The sequence below is a fragment of the Manduca sexta genome, chromosome 11, assembly GCF_014839805.1.
Source record: "Manduca sexta isolate Smith_Timp_Sample1 chromosome 11, JHU_Msex_v1.0, whole genome shotgun sequence".
Taxonomy (NCBI): domain Eukaryota; kingdom Metazoa; phylum Arthropoda; class Insecta; order Lepidoptera; family Sphingidae; genus Manduca; species Manduca sexta.
In genome coordinates this window covers 2,688,041-2,700,507 of record NC_051125.1, presented here as the reverse complement: position 1 = coordinate 2,700,507, position 12,467 = coordinate 2,688,041, and the positions used below count along the sequence as shown (strand labels likewise).

General features: G+C 34.7%; 1 non-coding gene across 1 annotated transcript; it reads right to left on the bottom strand.

The window, feature by feature from the left end:
• Window positions 1-2,481: 2,481 nt before the first annotated feature.
• Window positions 2,482-2,565, bottom strand: Trnal-uaa. The gene has a single exon. It is a non-coding gene; the product is annotated as a tRNA-Leu (tRNA).
• Between the last annotated feature and the right edge of the window lie 9,902 nt (window positions 2,566-12,467).

Sequence of the window (12,467 nt, the reverse complement as noted above, 5' to 3'; positions counted from 1 at the left end):
ACGATGGCATGGAAAGAAATCTAATTTGACAGGATAACGAAACAGTAATTTTCTTGAAATTATGTTTCATCACTCCACATCACTGAAGATTCTCGGGCAGAGAATCAAACTCAGGTTAGTACGTCGAATTAATTGAGATTCGTTATCAAATTGAAGGCTGAAAATAGTTACTTATGATGCTATATTACGGCGTTGTCCCTAATAAAGCGGCGTGCTCACTGTATTTTTAAAAACTATCTATTCAAAGTTTATATTTGTAGAAAAAGCCATATTTCTACAATATATCTTTACTTCGTTTTTTTTTATTTCTTTGATTGTTTTATAATATGGATATTGTTTAATCCATTTCTTAAAGAAAATGCCCCCAAAATTACGTGCATATACTCCTAAAGCACACATCATATTAATGAGCAACTAAAACTATTAGATAGACAATTTAATAAGGGACATATTGACACTTTTAAATTTTCAAAAAGACCTAAAATTTATATTTTTAAACAATTTTTGATGTAAATGTCTAAAACGAATGCTCAAGTCTTAATGCACAGAAGGAGATTTTAAGTAGAAACTAGTAGCAATTAAGTCGCCTTTTTCTTGTACTGTAAACTGTGGAGAACTGGACTCCATTTTTATTGGGAAATCTTTGATGAGTCCTTCTAATACAACAGTCCGTGCGCGAACCCCAAGGCATCTTATGGAATGTTGACTTAGTGAGTAAATATCATAATTATCGCAGAAGTATCGATGCAATAAATGTATTCCGCACTATTTGCGCCTGAACTTACAGATATTGATTAACCCGATACCAACTAATTCACCACATTAAACCATGCCGTCTATAATTCATTAGATTCCTTGAATCTCGCGCGCGAGCTCTACTTACCCGTGACTGATTACGATATTTTTTACGGCAATCTGTAGTGTTTGATTTCTACAACTCTCTCATTTGACGGAAAGAAACAAAAGGCACACCTAATTAATAACATTCACTCCAATAAATTCGCTTATTAACGTGAGTTATGCTTTTATTTTGGTAACATTGATCCCAATTTATTAACTTCTGCTATGAAACAGTAGTTTATTTGAGCATTATTCGGTATGAAATTAACTAATTCGATGATTGGATTGTTCTTTAAGTTTGTGTTGATAGAAAATTGTATTATTTCTACATAATATTTTATAAAATTCTTAGTACTGTCTGATACGCCCCAGACTGTTTCTAGTAATTTTAAACACGCGTTCCTTAAAATACCGTAAGTGCGTAATAAAATTGGTTTTGATACTTAACTCATCATCTAAGGAGCTTTAATTAGACCGGGCACAAGAGTAGTCAATATTTTTAAATTAATTCGACGAAATTTTAGTTTTTTTTTTTTATACGCCCACAGCAATATGCCTCCACTGCACCTGATGCTAAGTACAGTTGTGTCTAATAGAATGTTGACTGGCGAAACATGATAACCTCTCGGCAGTCGACATAATTATGCCGGCCTGTTGGAATCGGATATACACAGAATAATCCTGGAACGCGCCACCCTTACGTGGACCACTATGCCAGAATTTAGACTTTGTGTTTCTAAATTATATCCTATGACTAGCAAACCAGCACCTGATTTTGTTCAGTTACTCAGTTTAAAGCTGGCTACGCCCTTGGATTGGCCTCTACACTACACGTGTATATATACCAGAGGGATCAGTTTGGAATGGTCATTAACCATCCTCAGAAAAAGGATATTTAAAGTTAATGGCAGCGAGATAAAACCCTTGCTGCCCGTTGCAATTAAAACAGAAACACTACACTGTTCTCAGTCATTGTTAGATGTTCATTATCTTTATCTTCTAATGAATCTACCGCAAAATATCTAGTTTTCAAGATTATTTACTGTAGACCATTAGGTCATAACGGAGTTTATACAAAACATTTTAATGTAAGACTGCCTCGGTGGCGTAGTGGTATTACGATACAACTGCATTGCTTAGGTCTCGGATTCGCTTCCCAGGTCGGATAAAGTGATATTGGGTTTTTCTACTCAGTATCATCTGAGTATGGAATTTGTGCCCGACATGGCGAAAGGCTGGCTCTATTTCATTATGAGACAGAATACGTATAGCGGAGAGCGATTATTTGGTTACAACAATATTAGCCAATCACAACGGCCCTATGTCTACGCACTGCGAAGGCTGCAATGCCATCAGCACTGAGAAACAGACTTGTTATCACAGCTTTGCTCCGTCCTTAGACAAAAAAACATCTATGAATAAGGGGTTAATTTTCAAATATAAAATAATTCTTCCTAATATAATATAACCTTGGTTTATTTTTACTTGACTTACTTTACATTAAACAGGCGTTATAAGTAAAATTTTAAACTTGATAAAAATTATTTTAAATTGGATCAATTAATGTAAATAAAATAATGTAAACAAAAGCATATTCGGTTTTAAATTCAAAAACATAAAGGTGGAATTTAAACAAAGTAATGTCAGGTGTGGGGTTCGAACCCACGCTCCCTCTCGGGAACCAGAGCTTAAATCTGGCGCCTTAGACCACTCGGCCAACCTGACTGTGCAAACCGAAACAAAATTAACAACTTTATAGAATGATTAAACTTAAACAATTTTATTAACATCATTACTTATAGTAATTGATTATACATTCTGCTAATGAAAGTAAACCTTCTTAATATTTTGACACACACACACTCTCGCTTTTTATCCCCGAAAGGATAGGCAAAGGTTAAATTAGTCACCCACATTGCGCCGTGTGTTTTCCGTCCCATGATGTGATAGAGAGAGACCATATAGGGAATAAATTCCAGAGTCCAGGCTGATACAGAGTAGAAAATCCCAATGTCCCTTTACCCGATACGGAGATCAACCTACCTACTACAGTCGTACTGCGTTACAACGAGACCGAGGCAGTCATTATAATTGTTATCAAGGTTAAGATGTTTATCAGAAGAAGCGAAACAAACACAAAGGTAATATAAATAAGGCTTTAAGTCTATTAAGATTCTTTATAAAATAATATCGGCCCTGTATAATATACTATCCCACTGCTGGGCACGTGCCTCTATTACTGAGAGGGATGAGGCCTGGCCTAGTGCGGATTGGTAGACTTTACACACCCTCAAAATTCCTATAGAGAGTTTCTCAGGTATGCAGGTTTCCACACGGTGTTTTCCTTCACTGTTATAGCGAGCAATAACTCACAAAGAAACCCACAAACATAATTTTAGAAAAGTCAGAGGTGTGTGCCCTTGGGTTTTGATCGAGCGAACATTCGTCTCGGCAGTCGGTTCCACAAACAACTAAGCTATCCCCGCTATTTCTATTAACATATTTTATGAATACTTATTTATCATCTTTAGTCTCAGGACGGCGATCTTACCTTACCTCGTCAGTTGCGAATCTAATGCGTTTCTTATCAGTAAGCAGCGATAGCACAGTTGGGTGTGGAACGGACTGCCAAGACGAATGTCCGTAGGTTCAAATCCCAAGGGCAGACACCTCTGACTTTTCTAAAATCATGTGTGTATTCTTTGTGAATTTATCGTTCGCTTTAACGGTGAAGGAAAACATCGTGAGGAAACCTGCACATCTGAGAAATTCTCTATAGGAATTTCGAAGGTGTGTGAAGTCTACCAACCCGCACTAGGCCAGCGTGGTTGACTAAGGCCTAATCCCTCTCAGTAGTAGAGGAGGCCCGTGCTCAGCAGTGGGCAAGTATATAATACAGGGCTGATATTATTATTATTAAACCATCAATTACCCAAATTAAACGTATTATATCTATAAACAAAACTATAAGTCTTTAATAATAAAGTCAGTTTTTCTGTCTCACTGCCTTGGCGGCGTCGTTTGTTTTGCGTGCGCTACAACAGTCCTGGGTCCTAAGTTTGAATCCCTGGTCGGGTGGTGATATTAGGTTGTTCTTAACATCAACGCGGAGTCTGGAATTTATATCTGATTTGGCGATGTTGCCCTCTATCTCATCATGGGACGGAACACACTTGACTTGACTTGATTAGTGGGTACCCTAATTTTACTTTTACTCACCTGCCTACCCCTTCGGGGATAAAGGTATGGCGTGTGTGTTTAATCTTTTAACAATAATAACTATGTTTTTCATATTTCCATGAATTTATCTTAATGATACATCCGACTCACACCTTATGAAATGAATGAAATAATATATATTAACCTGTAAAATGTTATACATTATAATTTTAGATTCTGTCAATTATAACTATATACCAACAGTTTGGAATGCAGTTCTCACCAGACAAGAATAGGCAAGAAACTCTGGTATTACTTTTTTTAAAATCATTTTAAGGTTTAAAATACACGATACAAAGAAAGAAAAAACACAATTGTTTGTTTTTATTGTTGTTTAGAGTAGTTCATTTATATGCCCGTATATGTAGATACGTTATGAAGGTTTGTACATATTTTGGTATTAATTTTACCTTACTACAAGGCAAGCATCTTCCAAGCAGTTGAAAGTTTACATTCGCCATATTTCCTTATAATCAGGCCAAAGGAAAGACGCGCGGTACTTACAAAATTTGATTTACCCTCATCCTGCAGATTGCAAGCGAAGCGGGTCGTTTCCACATTAAACTTTATTAAATTTCCGACAGTAATGTATCTGTCACTAGCAATGTGTATATTTCAGACATTCTATACAACACCTAGCCAATATAAGTAATGCCTGACCCAGGCATTGGCATTTCCTGGCAAAGAATAAAAAAATAATGCCTGCGTCGTCTTGACAATGATATATATTTTTTTCTTATTATTTAACAAAAGGCATAACACAGAACACAATCATTATAAAGAATACTTAAGCACTAAATTACATTAAGACTAGATTGTGTTCCTTAAACCTATAAAAAATTTATATTATTGTTCATAACATGCCTTCCTAGGCAATTTATACAATAACTGCAGTTTGTATGGAACACCTGCTGGTCCGACAGCAATGTGTAAAGTAAATAAATTTTCATCTGTATTTATCAGTGTTAAGTACCTATTTGCCTATAAAATGGCTAACAAACAAACCCGTTCTTATTATGATGTGTTATACGTATTTTCCTTACTATATATGATATAGAGGTATTATATATTGGTAATTTTAAGGAATACCGGATTATGGGGCTTGCCGGTAACATATCTAAGTAAAAGTTTGTAACATTTTCTTGTTTTATATGGCGGACTTCTTCTGCTAAGATATTGTAAAGATCGCTCCATCACATCCAAGACCTATAACGGTATAAAACTAGCATTATGATTTTTTCAGGGATAAAAAACCTATATATTAATCCAAGACATAGTCTATCTATATGCCAAATTTCATTCAAATCCGTTGAGTGGTTTATGCGTTTAACAAATATGTCAATTAAAAAAAATATATATTATACGTGAACGAAATTACTTTGTACCCTTTTGTAAACACATGCATGTACAATATCTGGTATAATTAAAGTTCGTGTAGAGGAGTGCAGAATTTCTAATGTGTTAGAAATAAATTCATTTCGACGGTTAAATATCGACCACGGATGACCACGGTCCTTACAAATGTACAAATTGTTAGTATTATTAAAAGAAAGGACTAAGATTACTGAAGAAAGAGCTATCGATTATACCGCGAAAAAAATTCAGAAGCTTCACCAATTCATATTCTTTTTATATTATGGTTTATCATTGATTTCGCCTATGTCCAGTACCAATAGCAAATGTTGCAAACGATATTTTTAATCAGTAAAGTCATATTAAATCTTAGTAAAAATCTAGATATATGATAACAGAAAAGATGGCGGGCCAAAGTGAATTTATTTAAAAGTAATTCGTTTAATATATTACATCGTGGATTTTGGGAATACCTTTGACCAACATTGCGACATTATGAACAAATATAAAACAAAAAAATATAAACGAAGATAATGAATGACATTTATTTGCTTCAACCTTTTGATATGGAACCAATTCATATCGGCACATATAATTAGGTAAGAGAGGTGGATGAAGTTTTGATGATCAAAGTTTGTGTGTCGAAGTTGGCACATAAAAACGCACGTGGCGTTTCTGAGACGTAACGAATATGTTACCATAGTATTAGTCGACGACTTAAGCTTACTCTCAGACGAGAGTTACAGGGATTTTAAAATTAAACGTGATAAATCAGTTCCTTATAAATCATTATTTATTGAATCAGATCTCAAAAGTAATTAGTGTGGTTGAATCTCCTTTAGGTAATGGTGATTTTACTTAAATAAATTTACGTAGTACCTACATACTCGTACATTGACCACTGATTTCAAGACCAGTAAAATAAGAAGTCTTTCTTATAATAAGTAATTAAATCTTACTCTATTTTGAGTTCATTAAAAATAGATATAAAAAGGCAAGAACGCACCGTGGTGGACTGAGGCCTAAACCCTCTCAGTACTAGAGGCCCGTGTTCAGTGGGCAGTTACAACGCAGGTATTATTATTAAACAACTAGAATTAAATAAAATATTTACATAAAACCACAAATCATTACCTAATATTATCTATTTTAGGAAACAGAAGCGACGTAGGACGTGGGCGCCGTACGTCGCGGCCCACAGTAAATCTAGTACTGATGTAACTGCCCACGGCTTGCGATTCCCAAGGCTCGCAATTGTAGATTTGCGTCATAAGGATTATAACGTCAAACAACCAAAACAAGTACATAATATCTGTTTATTATGCAATCCTACAGATCGATACAAGTGTACGTGAGGTGGACAGGATTGTTTGTACCTGATATGGAAATAATATCAAATTAGGAGACGGATGAGCTTGACGATGTGTGGGTGGAGTAATTGCGCCTCTGCCTCTCCACTTAGGGGATGTAAAGTATGAGCGTATGATATAATTTATTTTGTTTTATGTCTATATATACACATGAATATCAATTGCCGTTCCTTTGTCTCGCTAAAACTCGACAATGGCTCGGCTGCGTTCGATAATTACGATCTTGAATTAATATTTGTGGTAGTTCAGGGAAGGTTTAAACGGTGAGAAACATGTATAATTAGTAACGGAAAATACAGATGTTCCTAATTGTGGAACCAAATGCGTTAAACCTGGATTTTTTCACAACTTCAGCGCATTGCTTTTAGACAAATAACGCGATAAAATGACACTAATCTACAGAACAATTTAAGACAAAATATACAGAAAATGGCAACTATCAAACGAAAGGCCTACACGTCGAAACAATTTGAATCTCAATTGCGAGTAGTATATTTGTATCATCGGCTATAAGGTACATAAGGGACAAAATAGGTTCATCGTGACTTTTGAGTTTTTTTTTTATTTCTTTAATTGGGGGGACGCGTTTATCGATCGCCTGATGGTAAGCGATACGACCGCCCATAAACAGTAGAAACACTATCCAACAACTTGAATTACAATGTGAGGCAGAGAATTCGACCAACAAATTATTAAATATAATAATTATAACAGTTTGTAAAACAAGCTGTAAAAACAAAACGTGTAGGACGGTGCAATACATTTATAAAATAACATAGCACTCACATTAATTGTTGGGAGACAACAGCTGTCGCTTTGTCCACTGAATACCGAAATACCACCTTTTAACTGAATATATTAATGAAAGATGCAGTTGTGTACATACTGACCTAAATGTACGATTCCATAAAACAGCATCAGACTGTCGCGACAAAATAGTAGAGTTTTGCTCAGAGTGGAAAACATATAGGCATATCTTTCTTTAACATAACTGGAACTGCTGAAAGGCGCCGGCGTTTAGAGCCTTATTAATAAATGAATCGTACCTTTGACCAGGACCTAAATAAATATTAAAGGTGTTAAACTATATAATAAACAGAATTTGAGCTATAATTTAAGCGTCTGAGGCCTTATGGCCTCTCAGTCACTTAAAAGGACAAGTCTCTCGGTTATCCGAGAGACTTTTCTTGAGTTTTGTTTGAGATGACATATCCTAGCCATATATTTATCGATATAATATGACGTCATTTTTTGTCGATTTTAAATAGGCATCGTGGCTATGGCCCCTGCTGCTAGCTAAGTCGGCGCTGTTCAATAAATAAAACTTTCTGCTGTTTCGCTTCGATGGTGTTCGGAAATGCACCTTAAGTTTTCAATCCTTTATAACATTAATTGTGCACGTTTCATGTTAATTTAAAATCATGCGGCAGCATATTGCTGCAAATTTGGATTCGCTAGAATAAGTTTTTACATTTTATCATAGAGTTTTTTTTTAATCTCTCTAAAGGCATGATATTAATATTTTCCATTTCCAATTCCAATTTGTTTTGATTGGCCTTATCATTTTTACGATAATTTAGTCAGTCAAGTTTGAAAAACAGAAAACATACGTGTGCTAAATAAAGGTATATAAAAAAATAGCCAGGTTAAAATTATGTGTTCATACATTGCGTGTATTTTGAGGTGACATTTTAAACTCCTGCTAAAACAACAATTTATAAAGCATGTTACGATAACAACTGTTTGTGGTAACTATCTGTGGAATGAAGAGAACATGTCCTACATTCGTGTAATTAAAATTCATAACTTTGACTGCCTCGCTGGCGTAATTGTAATACTTACGCGGTACGAATACAACTATCGGGTTGAGTTGCAGGGTTCAAATCCCGGATCGGCCTAAAACTTACTAACTTTTCCATCTTAAAAATTAGTCAGTCGCAGCTTCGACTCAGGAAGTTAGCGGTGTGATATTCCCGTGCCTCGGAAAGCACGTAAAGCTGTTAGTCCTGCGCCTGATCTATCTCCCATCATGCCGGACTATGAGAGTGAAAAAAGTGAGAGCTCACTCGTGTATTGCGCACATATTTGTGCACAAAATATCTCGTACCTGGCTGATCTCCGTTGAGATTGACCGCCGTCGACGAAATTCTGCTTGAAAAATAAAATGTTACCCGACCTGGATTCAAACCCAGAACCCTCCGCTCCATAGACTAAGAAGACATTCTGAACTTGCTTCAATAAAGAGAAATAAAAAATGAAATAGCTCATGATGATTCTGTTTTAGACTTTTTTCAGTTATTTGTCCATACTTACGAAACCAACTTAAATAAATTAATATTTTAAATGTTACCAATTGAACTCTCACATACTCAATTTAAGTTACGTTGAAACATTTAAAAACTTATTTTCGCGTGGGTAGTATATCAAATCAACACAAAATTATACTATTTTAACTTGAATATCGGTCCTGGAGCCTAAAATAGCCCTCAACCAAACCGCACGGACAACTTTATGAATTATTTCATTCCACTATTTAACCTTCAGTAAATTTCTGTTGAGAATTATTTATATGTCTCTAATGTATATCTAACGAGACAAATCGTTTGACGTCTGGGCCTTGGACAAGGTTTATATAAAAATACAGCGAAAAGTATTTTAGAAAGAAAAAAGAAATCCTCTATATAGCTAGCTATGAAGGTGCACCTTATTCTCTGTCTTAGAAATCCATCCTCTATAACCGCAATGTGGGACCTTGAAACTAATTTCTTACATCTTATTTTAATAACTGATGCCTACCAGACGAGTTGCTACCAACTACATTTAAAATAAATTCGTGTACAGCACCATAATCTCCAGACGATCTCCTGGGAAAACACAAAACTGTACAAAAATAGGCTATCTACGTAAACTTATTTTCATTTTAAAGGCTTCAGTTTCTTTGATACATAAGTAATTTGAATATTAAATAACTCCCCACACAAAAAGAGCTAAGAAGTAAAAAATAAAATGTGTTTATTTGTCCTTTAAGTATACTAAAAGAACCTAGTAAGTTAAGTTTACTAAATTATTTTGATCCAAATGCCATCGTGTCGCGTGACCGCTAAATATTTTCAACCACCTGTTTCAGGGTTCAGTCGATCATCACATCAGCTTTTAAGCAAAATAGCTGTAACAAAACCGATACATTTGGTAAATGCATATATACCTTAAAACAAGAAAACAACCGTAGGGAAAGCAATTATAAACAATGAGATGAAAAATTAAGTTAGGACATTAAATATTTAGAAAGGAAGACTTTTATTGATGAAGCAATATGTAAATATAAATATGACGTACAATGATCAATAAGAATGATATATTACAAACGTTTGTAAGTAAAATCCTACAAGTAAAGTCCTTAGTAACAAATTAAAGCAATAAAAAGTTCCATGATTTCTTTCGCCCAATACTTTCCAGAAGCGACATTTACATTGTAACATTAAAAATGTGAGTCGGTCGAAAAAAATCCGACTGCTTTTATTCAACTTGGAATTCGACTTTCTTTTCTTTTCGTCAAAATCATGCATATTGTACGCTCGAGGATGATTTTTAACATTCGTTTGTTAACTTATGTTATAAAATTGAAACACTTCTTTGCTGTTCATGCTTTGTTTGTTGGCCTTTTGAGACAGATATTTTCATTACACACTTCTCAGTACAGATCTATATATTAAAATGTTAAGCCTTTATCCGTGAAAAGTTAGGTAGAGACGCTACTAATATTCCCATATTTTGATTATCACGTCGGGGTCACTTGAAAGTAGGTAGATATTCGACACATTAAATAAAACTTTAGTACACAATTGCAGAAAATATAATTTTTGAAAATCAAAATCTCCATGTAATATAAATTTTTCGTTTTTTTTTAACAATCATTTTAAATATTTGCAATCGTATTTAAACCTACTGTATTTTTATAGAGTGCTGTTGAAAAAAGTATAACCAACCCAATTCCATTCCCTATACGGCTAATGGCTCGAGATGGTATTAAAAGCGAGCCTATCGCTAAATCGATAATTTCAATCCCAGGCGACGAAAAATCGACAAGAAAGCGACATCTTCATGTATTATGGGCAATTAAAGTGTCTAATGGGCATAAAGCGGTCGATCGCCTATGCAATAGACCGCCGTTCATACTAGATCACTGCTAGTTCAACTTTCATCCTTTCGGGAGTAGCTCTGGTACAAGTTTCCATAGGTACTCATCGACATATGGACATATGACTTATGTGGCCTCCTTAAAGTAAACTATCTTATACGATTCCTGAAATTTGGCTTGAAGATTATTTACCAATTATTTTTAGACAAGCAGTTTTCACTTCATTCAGTTAAATAAAGTAATCTATCTTAAACGACATTAATGATATAAATCACCACAAGTTAGCCGACTGGACATCATTTTCCACTTGAAAGTATACTTGAAATATCGAGCGAAGCAGAATCAGCCCATTAGCCTTCAACGTCTTACAACATAAGCGAATTGCAAAAAATATGAGGACATTATTCGGTACTCAAAACATCATTATCTAGTAAATAGTGACGTAGTGAACAGGAAGTGTTATTTATGCCAAAAGGGGTAGACAGAGTTACAAGGCACCCAATATTCGCCAAGTGTGTTCCATGCAGTCCTGAATTTGTAAATAGGCCGTATAAGGCGCGGCCTCTTAGGGGCGGCAGATTTCAGAGGACGCTCACTAATCGATTTCATTAATCATTCGTTCATTTAACATTAGTGCCTTTCAGTGGCGAAGGGTGAAATTTTTCAAAAGGTAACCCGGTGTAAAAAAAATTGGCTTCAGTTAAGATATTGCGGGCAATGTATTGGAAAACAAAAACGAAAACAACGAATTAGTCTTGAATCGAAATCGACAAACATTGACATGCCTACAAAATTACCTATTATGCGTAAATAATTGAAACATCCATAAAATCGAACGATCGCCATACAGACCAACAGTTTAAATGCACCTACATGATAAACTTATATAATTATCAATTTAAATAATCAAGAAAGGTTATTCGTTAATTTGTGCTTGTATCGTGGTGATATTTTAAATTCAGTAAAGTATAATATTCATTTTCTTCTAACAAACATTTTGTGTCTGAAATCAAAAACTTTCAGATCTAAGTACTTCAAATATTTAACCATCTAAATACTAATATGTGAAATCACATACTAATAATATACTTACTTACGTAAAGGTAGACATTAACTAATCACAAAGTAGTTAGTTATTTCCATTATAATACACTTTTATTTGTAGTTTCTTTAAATAAACAAAGCGCTGGTAACTAAATATCACAGAACTATCAAAAAATAAAATGAATATGAAAAAATAAAATAAATTATGACGTTTGAAGGACGTAAAAAGCGACAACTACACAAAGTCGGTTAACGTGAAGCCGAACTAGCTCGGGTTACCTTTGCCCATATATTCCGCGCGATTTCGACAAACACTGGCATAGAAAGTCATAGAAAGTGCTGCCATCTATGTTAAAGGGAAGCCGGTGGGAATCGGCTTGTATGGACGCTTCGCCACTGGTGCCTTTCACAATACAAACAAATGGAAAATTATTAAGTATTTTAGAAACCTAAATACATACATAAATCTACTTACAATAAAGTGGCCTACACTCATAAAAAAT